Source organism: Brachycentrus maculatus, unplaced genomic scaffold (assembly GCF_059751285.1).
Source record: "Brachycentrus maculatus isolate JH-2025_06_01 unplaced genomic scaffold, ASM5975128v1 h1tg000516l, whole genome shotgun sequence".
In the NCBI taxonomy this organism is placed as follows: domain Eukaryota; kingdom Metazoa; phylum Arthropoda; class Insecta; order Trichoptera; family Brachycentridae; genus Brachycentrus; species Brachycentrus maculatus.
The window spans coordinates 168834-181617 of NW_028281262.1; the positions used below are offsets into that span (position 1 = coordinate 168834).

The following is a 12784-nucleotide window of genomic DNA, read 5'->3' on the forward strand; positions in this document are numbered from 1 at the left end:
GTGTGAAATAAAGTATTTTTTAAAATAATAATAAACACAAATACATATTTCTCTTTAATTTTTTTTCGATATGACTGTTTATTAAAATTGAAAAGTATCTTTTTTTTTTAAATGTATTGTATGTATAATGATGTAACATGGCTGGATGTATGAAGTATTTTGTGGGCTCATCTGTGAAGTGATATTTTTTTCAGTAAGTTTTTAAAAAGGAATTACGTTTCCTTAGTTATGGTACATTTTACGTTCGCCACATTTTTCCCTTTCAAATAAGTGTTTGTTTTTTTGGTTGCAATAACTTCTTCATCTTCAAACCCTTATCCGCACCGCAATGGTGCATAGGGCACTGCATCGTATAAACGCAGTGTTATCTCGATCGTAATAACTAATGTAATAACTATCAATTTAATAACTATTTTACCTAATTTATTAATTCATTGTTTGTATTTTTTTTTCAGAAATCACACACCAGATGTTACAAAAAACAACATTTATTTGCATTTTTACAAATTGGAACACGTGGAATTGAACAACTTCGCAGTGGTTAGGTGGCAGATCTTCGGTCTTTGAACTTAAGTATTATATAATGTTTTTATAGAAATATTTGTATTATGTATTTTCTTAATATTATTGCATAAATTATGTTTTTATTCATTAAATAATTATTGTTAAGTCAATAATATTCCCGACCATATAAAAACAACAGACTTATGTGTAGGTAAACAGTTTTCTCCCTCTGCCACAACTTGATTTAATTTTTAATAACGAACTGTTTAGGCCTCACCATCCATCATTTTCTCGTATATTTGCGTAAAGTAAATAGCAAATTCTCATTTAAAATATATACGTATGATATTTCTACTACAACGACGCAAAAAATGCTGTCAGATATAATGTATTATATATTGAGTAATAGCACACTTATTGTAGAATCTGTATTTTTTTGTATGCATTATGAATATATTTAGGTGCTTATTTCATTTCAGATATCGTATTTGTAATAATTTTCGTAGATGAAATAATGTATTTAAATAATGTCACTCAAATAATCAGTCATTTTCTCACATAATACACACCCATCGGGGTGTTAAATATTCAATACATACATACTGAGAAAAGACTGATCACCTACTACTACAGGTACGAGTAGATAAGTCCCGTCAGTGCAGTGATCCTATTGATATATAAATTAAGATCGAATTTCGCAACAACAAAAACGCAGGCCATTTTATTCCTGTTGTCAAGCGTGTGTTTTTGCCTAGAATTTTCAATCATGAATTACATGAAATTATAGTAACTTTGAACATAAAGTGTAAATCCACTCACGAGTAGGAATAGGCTATGAAACTTAAAAAGTTGAAGCCTGAGTAGGGTAATGATAAGGGGTGTTGCATAAGCCGTAGCTAGATTTCACAGTCACTTGGACGTTAGGTAATTAAAAAAATCCCATTGTCAAAACAACGAATTCTTTGCGACTGATTTGCTTTTAAAATATTAACAGTAAATAAAAATAACAGCGAAAATAAATAACGCCGACCTATTTAGAGATGGTTTATTATTACAATACATACCAATGCCAGTTCCCTCACCTGCACGCAAAATGTCCATACAGCATACTTGTCAAAATAATATTACAGTATTAACATTTAATACAAATATGTAACTCTAAATAAAATCGGATGGTAAAATATGTCAATAAATAGAAAAGATCAACGTTGTGGCCTTGTCTTTTAAATTTTGATCGAGGCAATGATTTAACTTTCTTCTGTGGTCTCACCCAGCTTAATTTATTTTTGTTCTCAAATATTTTTATTCTCAAATGTGTAGTGTTATTTACTGTTTTTGCAAATTCCTAAACATGTGTCATACGAAATTCAACCTAATCACCTCAAAAATGTTCGCCTATGTAATCTATATTCGCACGCATTTTTAATTCGCGCTTAAGTGTTTGTTATTCTGCACTTCGGTCATTATTACCCTTCAGAAGTATACGCGGGTCATGCACGGATGTCGTGTTTTGTACATATACATAATATGGATATTATCCAGTATTGTTTTGACAAATTTATTTGACAAAATCATCAGCTTCCTTTCACGTCCAATTATTTTTTCATCCGATATCTTATGTTTATAATACTTGCATTTAAAACAATTCTGCATTGTATTTTTATAATTGTAATATTACTTGTTTTTAAACATTTGAATGTGGATGTAAAAATAATTAATTACCTGTTTTTTTAATTTGTTATTTATTATGCTAAAATGGGACTTTATTATTAACATTTTAAGGAATTGATTGGAAATAATTATTTTTGAGATACTTAAGTGAATACTACCATTTGTGTGATTGTGATAATTGCATTTATTATAAAAAATACATTGCATGTTCCTATTATGACTATTATTATTATTGTATATTGTGTTAATTTCAATTATTTCAATATCTGCACTTTCGTAAAACTGTAGGTGTAAAACAAAGATTTTTTAGGTGAATTTCCACTCGATAGTACTGATACCGTTTCCGACAATAGTACGGCTGTTTAAATTTAAAACACTTTTTTTTGCATTTATGGACTAAGTAGAGTCTACTTAGTCCATAAATGCAAAAAATAACGTACTACAAAAAATGTCCCTTACTGCGTTTTAAATTTGGACAGCCGAGTACTGATGTCGTTATTCGGCGTTCGATCCAATTTATATGTGATATTGAATCGTTCATCTAAAACTGAATAAAATACAACGCTAGATGCTTCCTATAAAACTATTTATCCGCAGTTTTTGAGCTTCATTAGCATGTGTTTCGTGACATATAGGTACATCAAGAGTGACATGGAAGTCATTCTTGTAATTAGTAGCTACTCCAGCACTCACGAGAAAATAATCCTCATTGTTCCTACATAAGCCCGTTGTGTGCTCGTGATAATTTAAATCATCCATGTTCGATGACTATCTTTATTTTGCAGGCGTTAATTCATAAGAACAATCAGTCATACTAACGAATATCGAGTTTTTTTCTCACAGTGTAAATCATATGGACGTACTATGTACAACTGATTTTGACAGTTCCCATTTACCACAAAATTTACAATTTTCGCGATCATCGCCTAAATTCTTTATTAGATTTATTTGATTTCATTTGAACTAGGTATAGAAGAAGAAAAAGGATGGTGGTACACCAAACTAACATAAAACAAAGAGTAATAAAAAATACAAAAAAATCGAAAAACAAATCACTTTTGCAATTAAAAAAAAAAAACTTTGGACGCTATACCTGTCTGTTCTTGTTCCTAGAAGAGACATGTATCGCTTCGCCGCATTGGCCGACCAAAATCCTCCCGGCAACCGGCAACCGACGAGTCTCCGATCATAGTTGGATGTTTGCGTTTGTTTGTTTAGCCGAGCCGTAGCCGAGTCGAAATCATTCAAACGTCAACATTACGCCGGACTCGGAGATGTTGCGACGATTTTTGAAGCAGCGAACTAAACTAACTAAATCGCATAGATAAGCTCAACAGCGACTTACCGTCGACGGTGACAAGTCACCGCTTTTAACAGCGACTTGGGTCGCTGCTTCGGTTCGTCCATCTCCGCGTCTGTCTTTGGTAGGTATCATCACATTATTAATAGATCTCTCTTTCTCTCTCTATCTTAAAAACATTTTATAAAAAAATATTTCGCAATAGTACTTATAATGTCGAAACATGTATTGAGAGGCGAGCTCGATAGAACAACAGTATCTCACTTATAAGCGATGTTTATGGCTTAAAATATTTGTGAATTACTTTGATTACCTGTTTTTTTTACGTCATAATATTTGTGATAAAAATTCTCTAGCCTTATCGGTCCTATTTATCCGACGAAAGATTTATTGTTTCGGTATTAGAGTACGGATTCACTGATGCAAATCATCTAAATGATCGGATCTTACCCAATCCAATCCAAACAATACTAATAACATAAATCCATCCATATTTACTATTTAAATTTAAAATAAATCTTCTCAAACAATAATTATTTTATTATTAATTTACAGTGATGCCTCGCATAACGAATGCTGCGCACAACGATATTTATGTTCGTCCATTACGCAACTCACGGACTGCATTCCGATGCAGGGACAAGCAGCTGAGGACACTCGAGTGGTTCAGCGCACGAGCTCGTTGAAGAACACTAAGAAGAGCTGACAACTGTAGTGCCAAGTACTAGTAGTCCAGCAACATGATGGAACTCAAAGAGAAGCTGACAACGAGGAGGAGCAATCGAACCAACCAATCTCAACGGCCGCCATCGAGAACATCCTGGTCAAATGGGTTTCTTCAAGGTATCAGAATTGAGCATAACTTAACAAATCTTAACTAAACCAAATAAACAACAAATGGCACCTCCTTTGCCACTCTGGTCTGTTTGTGAAACCCTCTTTGGCTCCTCATGCGTTGAACAGCCCATGTCCTCGTGGCACGGTGATCATTGTAAGAACATCAACTGGAAACTAGAAAAAAAATCATGGTCATGAAAAAAATAAAAATGTACACAACTGACAAAAACCCATTACGCTTTATATGTATAATAGAAACAGTACTTATAAAAAATATATTTGCCGTTGCATAGATTTGGCAACGTTGTAAAGGGTAAAATCAATCTGTATCGTCGAAGGCAGCGCGGTGCAATTTTGCGTATCTGTGTTTTAACACACTAAGGACGGGTGTTTTGTACGTCGTTAATTTAAATATTGATTCTACTTATTTTGTAATACAATATTTTGTTCAGTAAAAATACACTGTGCTCTTAATTATTTTATTCATCAATATTTGCCTTTCATTAGGTGTATTTTGTAATACTTTGTCAACAAAAATACACTTCCTCTTAATTTTTCATAAATTTTCGTAAATTGAAAGTATAGATAAAAAATCACTACTGATATCAATACAACTACAGCACGTGACCGATCCCTTTGGAGCATCTCTTCGAGATAGTCGCGAGTGGGTGCCTTCTTTCTTCGATTATTCGTAGTACAATACCTCGTGGTTCGAGGTGTGGTCTCTCCAGGATATCCCAACCATTATTCCATATGCGTTAAACAGCACTGGCGACAAGGAACACCCTCGCCCTTACATCATGTCTAATCCTTTCTTCTTTGTTCATTGCCACGTCGAACTATAGCAGCTTCCTCTCTATACAGTGTGTGAATTATACGTCTGTCCCTGTATTTTATGTCTCTATCGTCCATCACCTAAAAGAGCTTTTTCCATTGTACCTTATCAAATGCCTTTTCTATGTCTATGAGTAAGGCAGTACAGTACTGGTTATTTACTAGGTAATCTTTACTAGGTAATCTTCACTAGGTATACTACTTTAAGAAGTAATCCACTCACTAGAGCAGACGATTATGCATCATAAATTTAAAAGCAATTTCCACATCTACGAACGGAAAAGGAAAAGTAATAGAAAATAAATCATAAAAATAAAAATAAAAATGTTAAAATAAAATACATATATTTGATAAGAATTGAGCTTCAACTGAGGTTATCAGAACTCGTGCTAGGCCAAGACGATGGGACTCGATTGTTCACAGAATGATTTGATCAGCTCTGACAAGAAATTCACCGCGAATGTACAGTATTTGCTTTGTTGTGAATACAGTTAAAAATTTGTATATTCGTTTCATAAAGAAATATTTGTCGCAAACGATCTTCCTTCGGAAGTTTTGGGAAAAAAATTGCTCATCAGAAAAATATAAAACAACATAATTTTTTCATATTTATATTATTTATTCCTTTAATTTTCTTTATTAATATTCCTTTTCTTTTTATTAATACATAAAACTATGAAAAAATACGCGTTTTCTTGAATAAACATACTACATAATACGTAAAAATTGGTAGATGTCCCGTTTTGAAGACAAAAATAAATGGTCAGTTTTAATAATGGGGTACAATGGCTGATTAAAAACTAAGCATCACATGTTTATTGATTGGCTACGGAAAACTGGGTGATTGTTTAAAGTAATTATTAAGTAGTTATTGAATTTTATGTTCATTTATCACCGTTTACTCATTCTTGGATTATTTCAAATGATTGAAAGTAAAATATAAATAAATATTATAATAAATTGATTGCGTTCTCGTGATCAGATATTTATTAGGGACAAAGAATAGAGACTGGAAATTTTCGACAGGAAAAAATATTCTAATGAATTCGAGGGAAAGTAAATACATATTTTTTAATTAGCGGACAAAAATAATTACAAAAATGCATTCCAAATGAGTTATATACCAATATACTTTAAAAATCCAACAAAATTTAGTTCTCTGTACGTGGCTCGATATATATATATATATATATATTGTGGGCTCATCTGTGAAGTGATATTTTTTCAGTAAGCTTTTTAAAATATTATAAATAACGTTTACTTAGTTACAGTACATTTTACGCTTAACACGTTTTTTCTCTTTCAAAAAAGTGCTTGCTTTTTTGCAAGTTTTAATAACTATTTTAACTCATTAATTCATTCATTGTGTTACGGACAGATCGCACACCCCGTGCGGCGGCCCTGAAAAAGAATTCCAGGCGCCTGGCGGCGAGCGAAACGGTCGCCCGTCGGAATGCGGCCCGAAGAAGGGCCTCTATGGATTCTACCGATTTCTCATGTATTTACAGAATGTGTTAGATGTAAGAAAGAATAAGACAATGTTAATATTAAATGCGCCTAGATGTTAAGTTGTATAAATAGATTACTGATATAGATTACTGATAAAATAAACTTGTAAATTGTAATGTAATAACGAACTGTTGGAACGGCACCGGTACGGTATGAAAGTGTAGCCCGTCCGGTGCCCATTAGAGAGAGACAGAGATATGGCTGTCTCTCTCCCCCGGCCGCTGATTGGCTGTACTTTCCCACTGTCGGGCGGTACGCGATCACGGCCGGGTATATAGAGGGCGCATTTTCTAATAATAAACCAGTTCTGGTGTGACTGTTGAAACCTGTGTTTCATTTCTCCGCTCCCGCTCCTTGGACGACTCGCCGCGCCGCCAGCCTGGACCGTTTTGCCTCATTATACCGATTCACGGACCAGTTTCGGAAAGCCCTTATCAGGGCTATTGAGGTTGACTTGTCGGTCCAGTGCCCGCTCTTCCCGGCTCATACATCCATTCACCTCCGTCCGTATCCAGCTTACTCGGTAACTCGGTACGGCGGGGCCGTCTGGAACGTCACCCCTTACAACGGTGGCATAGTTGGGAGATTCCGAAGAAGGCCAGGCGTGTACATTTTTGAGAGTCATCGCACGTAACCCACGCCGGTTACATTTTGGTCCTTCGAGCCGGATCCTTCAACGCAGTCTCCAGCTACGATGCCTGCATCCCTGAGGTCGGGACGCAACGTCGCCATGGAGCCCGAAGAGCAGCGCCGTGAGGAGGATCGGGACTCGGTCAGTTCAGTCCGGACTGATACGAGTAGCGACTTGCGCCGCCAGATGGCGGAGCTAGCCGCTAGCAGCGAGAGGCAGTTCCAGCAACTCCGTGAGCTCCTGTCACAGTGGACAGCAGCTAACGTAAGCCCCCCAGGGGGGGAGGCTATCGCGGGTGGCGTCACAGTTTCGGCGCCCCGCACGGAAAGACTCATGGAGGAGTCACGACCGGGTGTCGAAAAATCCACCCACCTACGAACGCGGCAAGACGACGCCGCCAATCAGCCCAGAACGAAATATAGGACATCGGCCGCAGCTCTACCGGTTCCGGTGTTGGATCCGGAACCTACGCGATTCGCTGGGGAATCGCGGGACGAACTGACAGGCCACAGAGGAGAAGCGCCCGGGGGACATGGCCCGGCGCCTACTGGCAACGCGGAGCCGAGGCGTATGGAGACCTCTGGCTTGCGTTGGCGCGCACCGGACGAACGCGATCGCTACCCGGTACGCGAATGGGTCGACAGAGCTCGACCGGACGAACGGCACCGCAGAGATGACGGAAGAGGAATCTACGCGGAGCCCTCACCCCGAGGCGGGGACTACTTTCGATGGTCGGGGCAGCCACCGGAGTTGCCTAAGTTCAGCGGAGACCCGAGGGAATGGCGCCGCTTCAACGCGGCATATCTCCAATCTACTGAGAGATGGGGGATAGGGGACGCTGACAACATCGGAAGATTGGCGCGCGCACTGGAAGGGCGTGCGCGTCACATGGTAGCAGGCCTGCTACTGTATCCGCGCAACGTGTCGGAAATATTGCGGACGCTGGAGGACGCCTTCGGCAGCCCGACACTCATCATCGCGCAGATACTGGAAGACGCCCGGAGGATGCCGAGTCTCGCCGACCACCCCGCGGATGAAGCAGTCGTGGATTTTGCGGTTTCGATACGCAACGTCATCACCACCGTGGACGGGATGGACGCTTGCTATCTCGACAACCCGCAGCTGCTAGCGGAGATGGTTGCCAAGATGCCGACGCAACTCCGGTGGGATTGGTTCCGCGATCGCCGCCTAGAAACGAGGAGCAGTATCTACGATCTCGCCGCTTGGCTTGACGAGATCACCGCCGGCATCACGCGCCACGGAGGTCTGTTCAGAATGGTGGCGAGGAACAGAGACAAGGAGCGCGCGGGTCAGCGCGACAAGTGCGCCGAGCCCGCCCGCCGCGAGAACGCTCGACGCGTCGAGCCGAGGTATCACGTGTTTGCGACGCGCGACACAACAAGTGATAAGGAATGCGTATTTTGTAAGGCCAACGGGCATAACATACGCCGATGCAAACGGTTCGAGAAGAAAACCGTGGATGACCGCTGGGACTTTGTGCGGTCGTCCAAACTGTGTTACCAGTGTTTGGAATCAGGGCACAAGGTGCCAAATTGTGAAGCGAGAAGTTGTGATGTATGCGGAAAACACCACAATAGGATCCTGCACTCCTTCCGCACGGACAGTGTTGTGGAAGATGAAAGTGAGGACGCTGTGGACAGTGCGCAGGTGCTGTGGACAAATGACTGTGAGGTCCCGGTCACATTCAAAGTGCTGCCGGTTACTTTGAAGGGACCGCGGGGGACCGCAAAAGTGTTCGCCTTGTTGGACGAGGCTGCGTCTGTGACCCTCCTCGAGGAGGGTGTCGCCCGCGCGATAGGTGCTACGGGGATAGCAAGGAATCTGACAATCAAAGGCGCGTGTGGACGAGGCAACACATACAGGTCACAGCGTGTAACGGTGACTTTGGAAAGTGAACAAAACGGGGAATTCGAGATCAGGGCGAGGACCATTAAGGACTTGGATCTTGTTCGTGAAGGTGGCGCGCTCGCGCAGACCGGAGGCGTTATCAAGCCGCAGTTGCTTATCGGCCTCGACAACGCGTCTCTAATGTTCCCGATCGACACCCCAGTGCTTCAAAGGGACGGTCAGCTGACTATAGTGACCGCACTGGGACCGGTCACGTACGGACGCCCCAAAGTGAAGGGGAATGACTCCGCGAGCGGAGTACTACAGGCGCAATTGTGCGCAATCGACTCCTTGGGAGTATCAAAGCAAAGAAGCCGCGCGGCGAATACGCGTGCAAGAACGGCGAAGGCTACCACGCAGCAACCGCCTAATCATGGGAAGGCGGGGTCGCTGCGGGCCCGAGACGATTTGCCGCCTGATGCGGTTCCGATGGGAAATCCGGAGCGACTCTCGGACAAGTCGCGGCCCGGTAGCACACTTCATACGGTTCCGACGGAAAATCCGGAACTAAGGCGACTCACGGAGGGGTCGCGGCCTGAGGGCCCGGAAATTCATACGGTTCCGACGGAAAGTTCGGAACTAAGGCGACTCACAGAGGGGTCGTGGCCTGACGGCCAGGAAACTTATGCAGTTCCGACGGGTAGTTCGGAACCAAGGCGACTCACAGAAGGGTCGTGGCCTGACGGCCAGGAAACTTATGCGGTTCCGACGGGTAGTTCGGAACCAAGGCGACATTAAGGAAAGTCGCGGCCAGACGTCTCCACCTGAATGATTGTGGCTGGATGACTCATGGCCACACATGGATGCTGCCGGGTGATCACAAGCACGTGACGCGGAGCATCACTTCAAGCCCAGGCGATTCTAGCCTGGCATATGTAATGCGGTTCCGACGGGAAGTTCGGAGCTTAGGCGACTTAGGAAACTCAAGACAAGTCGCAGCCAGATGTCTCCGCCCGAATGGTTGCGGCCGGATGACTCTGGCAAGGATGCTGCCGGGTGATCACAAGGATGTGACGCGGAGCATCAATTCAAGCCCAGGCGACGCTTGCCTGGCACTTGCGGTTCCGGTGAGGATTCCGGAACTTAGGCGACTTAGGAAACTAAGATAAGTCGCAGCCAGACGTCTCCACCCGAACGATTGCGGCTGGACGACTCTGGTCGTACATGGATGCTGCCGGGTGATCACAGGATGTGACGCGGAGCATCAACTCAAGCCCAGGCGACGCTTGCCTGGCAATTGACGCGGTTCCGATGCGGAATTTAGGCGACTTAGGAAACTTAAGACAAGTCGCAGCCAGATGTCTCCGCCCGAATGGTTGCGGCCGGATGACTCTGGCAAGGATGCTGCCGGGTGATCACAAGGATGTGACGCGGAGCATCAATTCAAGCCCAGGCGACGCTTGCCTGGCACTTGCGGTTCCGGTGAGGATTCCGGAACTTAGGCGACTTAGGAAACTAAGATAAGTCGCGGCCAGACGTCTCCACCCGAACGATTGCGGTTGGCAACTCTGGCCGAACAAGGATGCTGCCGGGTGATCACTATGCACGTGACGCGGAGCATCATTTCAAGCCCAAGCGACGCTTGCTTGGCACCTGCGGTTCTGGTGAGAATACCGGAGCTTAGGCGACTTAGGAAACTCAGGATAAGTCGCAGCCAGACGACTCCACCCGAATGATTGCGGCTGGATGACTCTGGCAGTACGAAGATGCTGCCGGGTGATCACAAGGATGTGACGCGGAGCATCAATTGAAGCCCAGGCGACGCCAGCCTGGCACATGCGGTTCCGGTGAGAATTCCGGAACTTAGGCGACTTAGGACAAGTCGTAGCCGGACGTCTCCGCCCGAACAAGGTTGCGGCCGGATGACTCTGGTAAGGATGCTGGGGAATCAAGGCGACTTCACGAAGGACGAGTCGCAGCCAAACGTCTCCGCCCGATTATGGATGTGGCCGGATGACTTTGGCCGTACAAGGATGCTGCCGGGTGATCACATGATGTGACGCGGAGCATCAACTCAAGCCCAGGCGATGCCAGCCTGGCAAATGTAATATGGAAACCAAGGCGACTTAGATGACAAGTCGCAGCCAGATGTCTCCGCCCGAGTATGGATGCGGCCGGATGACTCTGGAAGGATGACAAGGATGCTGATCACTGGACGTGACGCGAAGCATCACCTCAAGCCCAGACTTCTCCAGTCTGGCGTTGTGACCCGGAAGGCGACTCCATCAGGGCGAGTCGCGGCCTGGTGTCTCTGGTGACGCGAGGATGCTGCCGAGAGACCACGCTGAACGGGCCACAATCATCACCATCGGCGTGATAAGGGAGAAGAACGTGCAATCCGTCCCAGGAAATTTGGTGCAGACTAGCTGCACGGGGGGAGTGTTACGGACAGATCGCACACCCCGTGCGGCGGCCCTGAAAAAGAATTCCAGGCGCCTGGCGGCGAGCGAAACGGTCGCCCGTCGGAATGCGGCCCGAAGAAGGGCCTCTATGGATTCTACCGATTTCTCATGTATTTACAGAATGTGTTAGATGTAAGAAAGAATAAGACAATGTTAATATTAAATGCGCCTAGATGTTAAGTTGTATAAATAGATTACTGATATAGATTACTGATAAAATAAACTTGTAAATTGTAATGTAATAACGAACTGTTGGAACGGCACCGGTACGGTATGAAAGTGTAGCCCGTCCGGTGCCCATTAGAGAGAGACAGAGATATGGCTGTCTCTCTCCCCCGGCCGCTGATTGGCTGTACTTTCCCACTGTCGGGCGGTACGCGATCACGGCCGGGTATATAGAGGGCGCATTTTCTAATAATAAACCAGTTCTGGTGTGACTGTTGAAACCTGTGTTTCATTTCTCCGCTCCCGCTCCTTGGACGACTCGCCGCGCCGCCAGCCTGGACCGTTTTGCCTCATTATACCGATTCACGGACCAGTTTCGGAAAGCCCTTATCAGGGCTATTGAGGTTGACTTGTCGGTCCAGTGCCCGCTCTTCCCGGCTCATACATCCATTCACCTCCGTCCGTATCCAGCTTACTCGGTAACTCGGTACGGCGGGGCCGTCTGGAACGTCACCCCTTACAACGGTGGCATAGTTGGGAGATTCCGAAGAAGGCCAGGCGTGTACATTTTTGAGAGTCATCGCACGTAACCCACGCCGGTTACACATTGCTTGTGTTGTTTTCAGCAATCACAAACTACAAAGATGTTACAAGAACAAAAAAAAAACATTATATTTACATTTTACGATGTGGTGCACATGGAAGTGAACAATCTCGCAGTGGTTACTATTTACATACATAGATCTTCGGTGTTTGAACGTACTTACATAATGTTTTTAAATAAATATATTGATTCTCTCAATATTATTATGTGTATTTTATTTTTATAAATCAAATAATGATTGTTAAATCGATAATATTCTCGACCATATACAAACAATACGTGTGTAGGTATACAGTTTCCTTCATCCACCACAACTTGATTAAATTTTTAATAACGGACTGATTACGCCTCACCATCCATAATTTTCTCGTGGTTTTAGGTAAAGTAAATAGCAAATTTTCCAAATAATATCTGTGTAT

The 12784-nt window shown here is 43.3% G+C and overlaps 1 long non-coding RNA gene across 1 annotated transcript; it reads left to right on the plus strand.

Moving 5' to 3' along the window:
- The first annotated feature begins 2592 nt into the window (after positions 1-2592).
- LOC148301796 (uncharacterized) lies at positions 2593-12568 on the plus strand. Its single transcript, XR_015838749.1, has 3 exons — positions 2593-3599; positions 4031-4318; positions 12388-12568. It is a non-coding gene; the product is annotated as an uncharacterized LOC148301796 (long non-coding RNA).
- Positions 12569-12784: the final 216 nt, after the last annotated feature.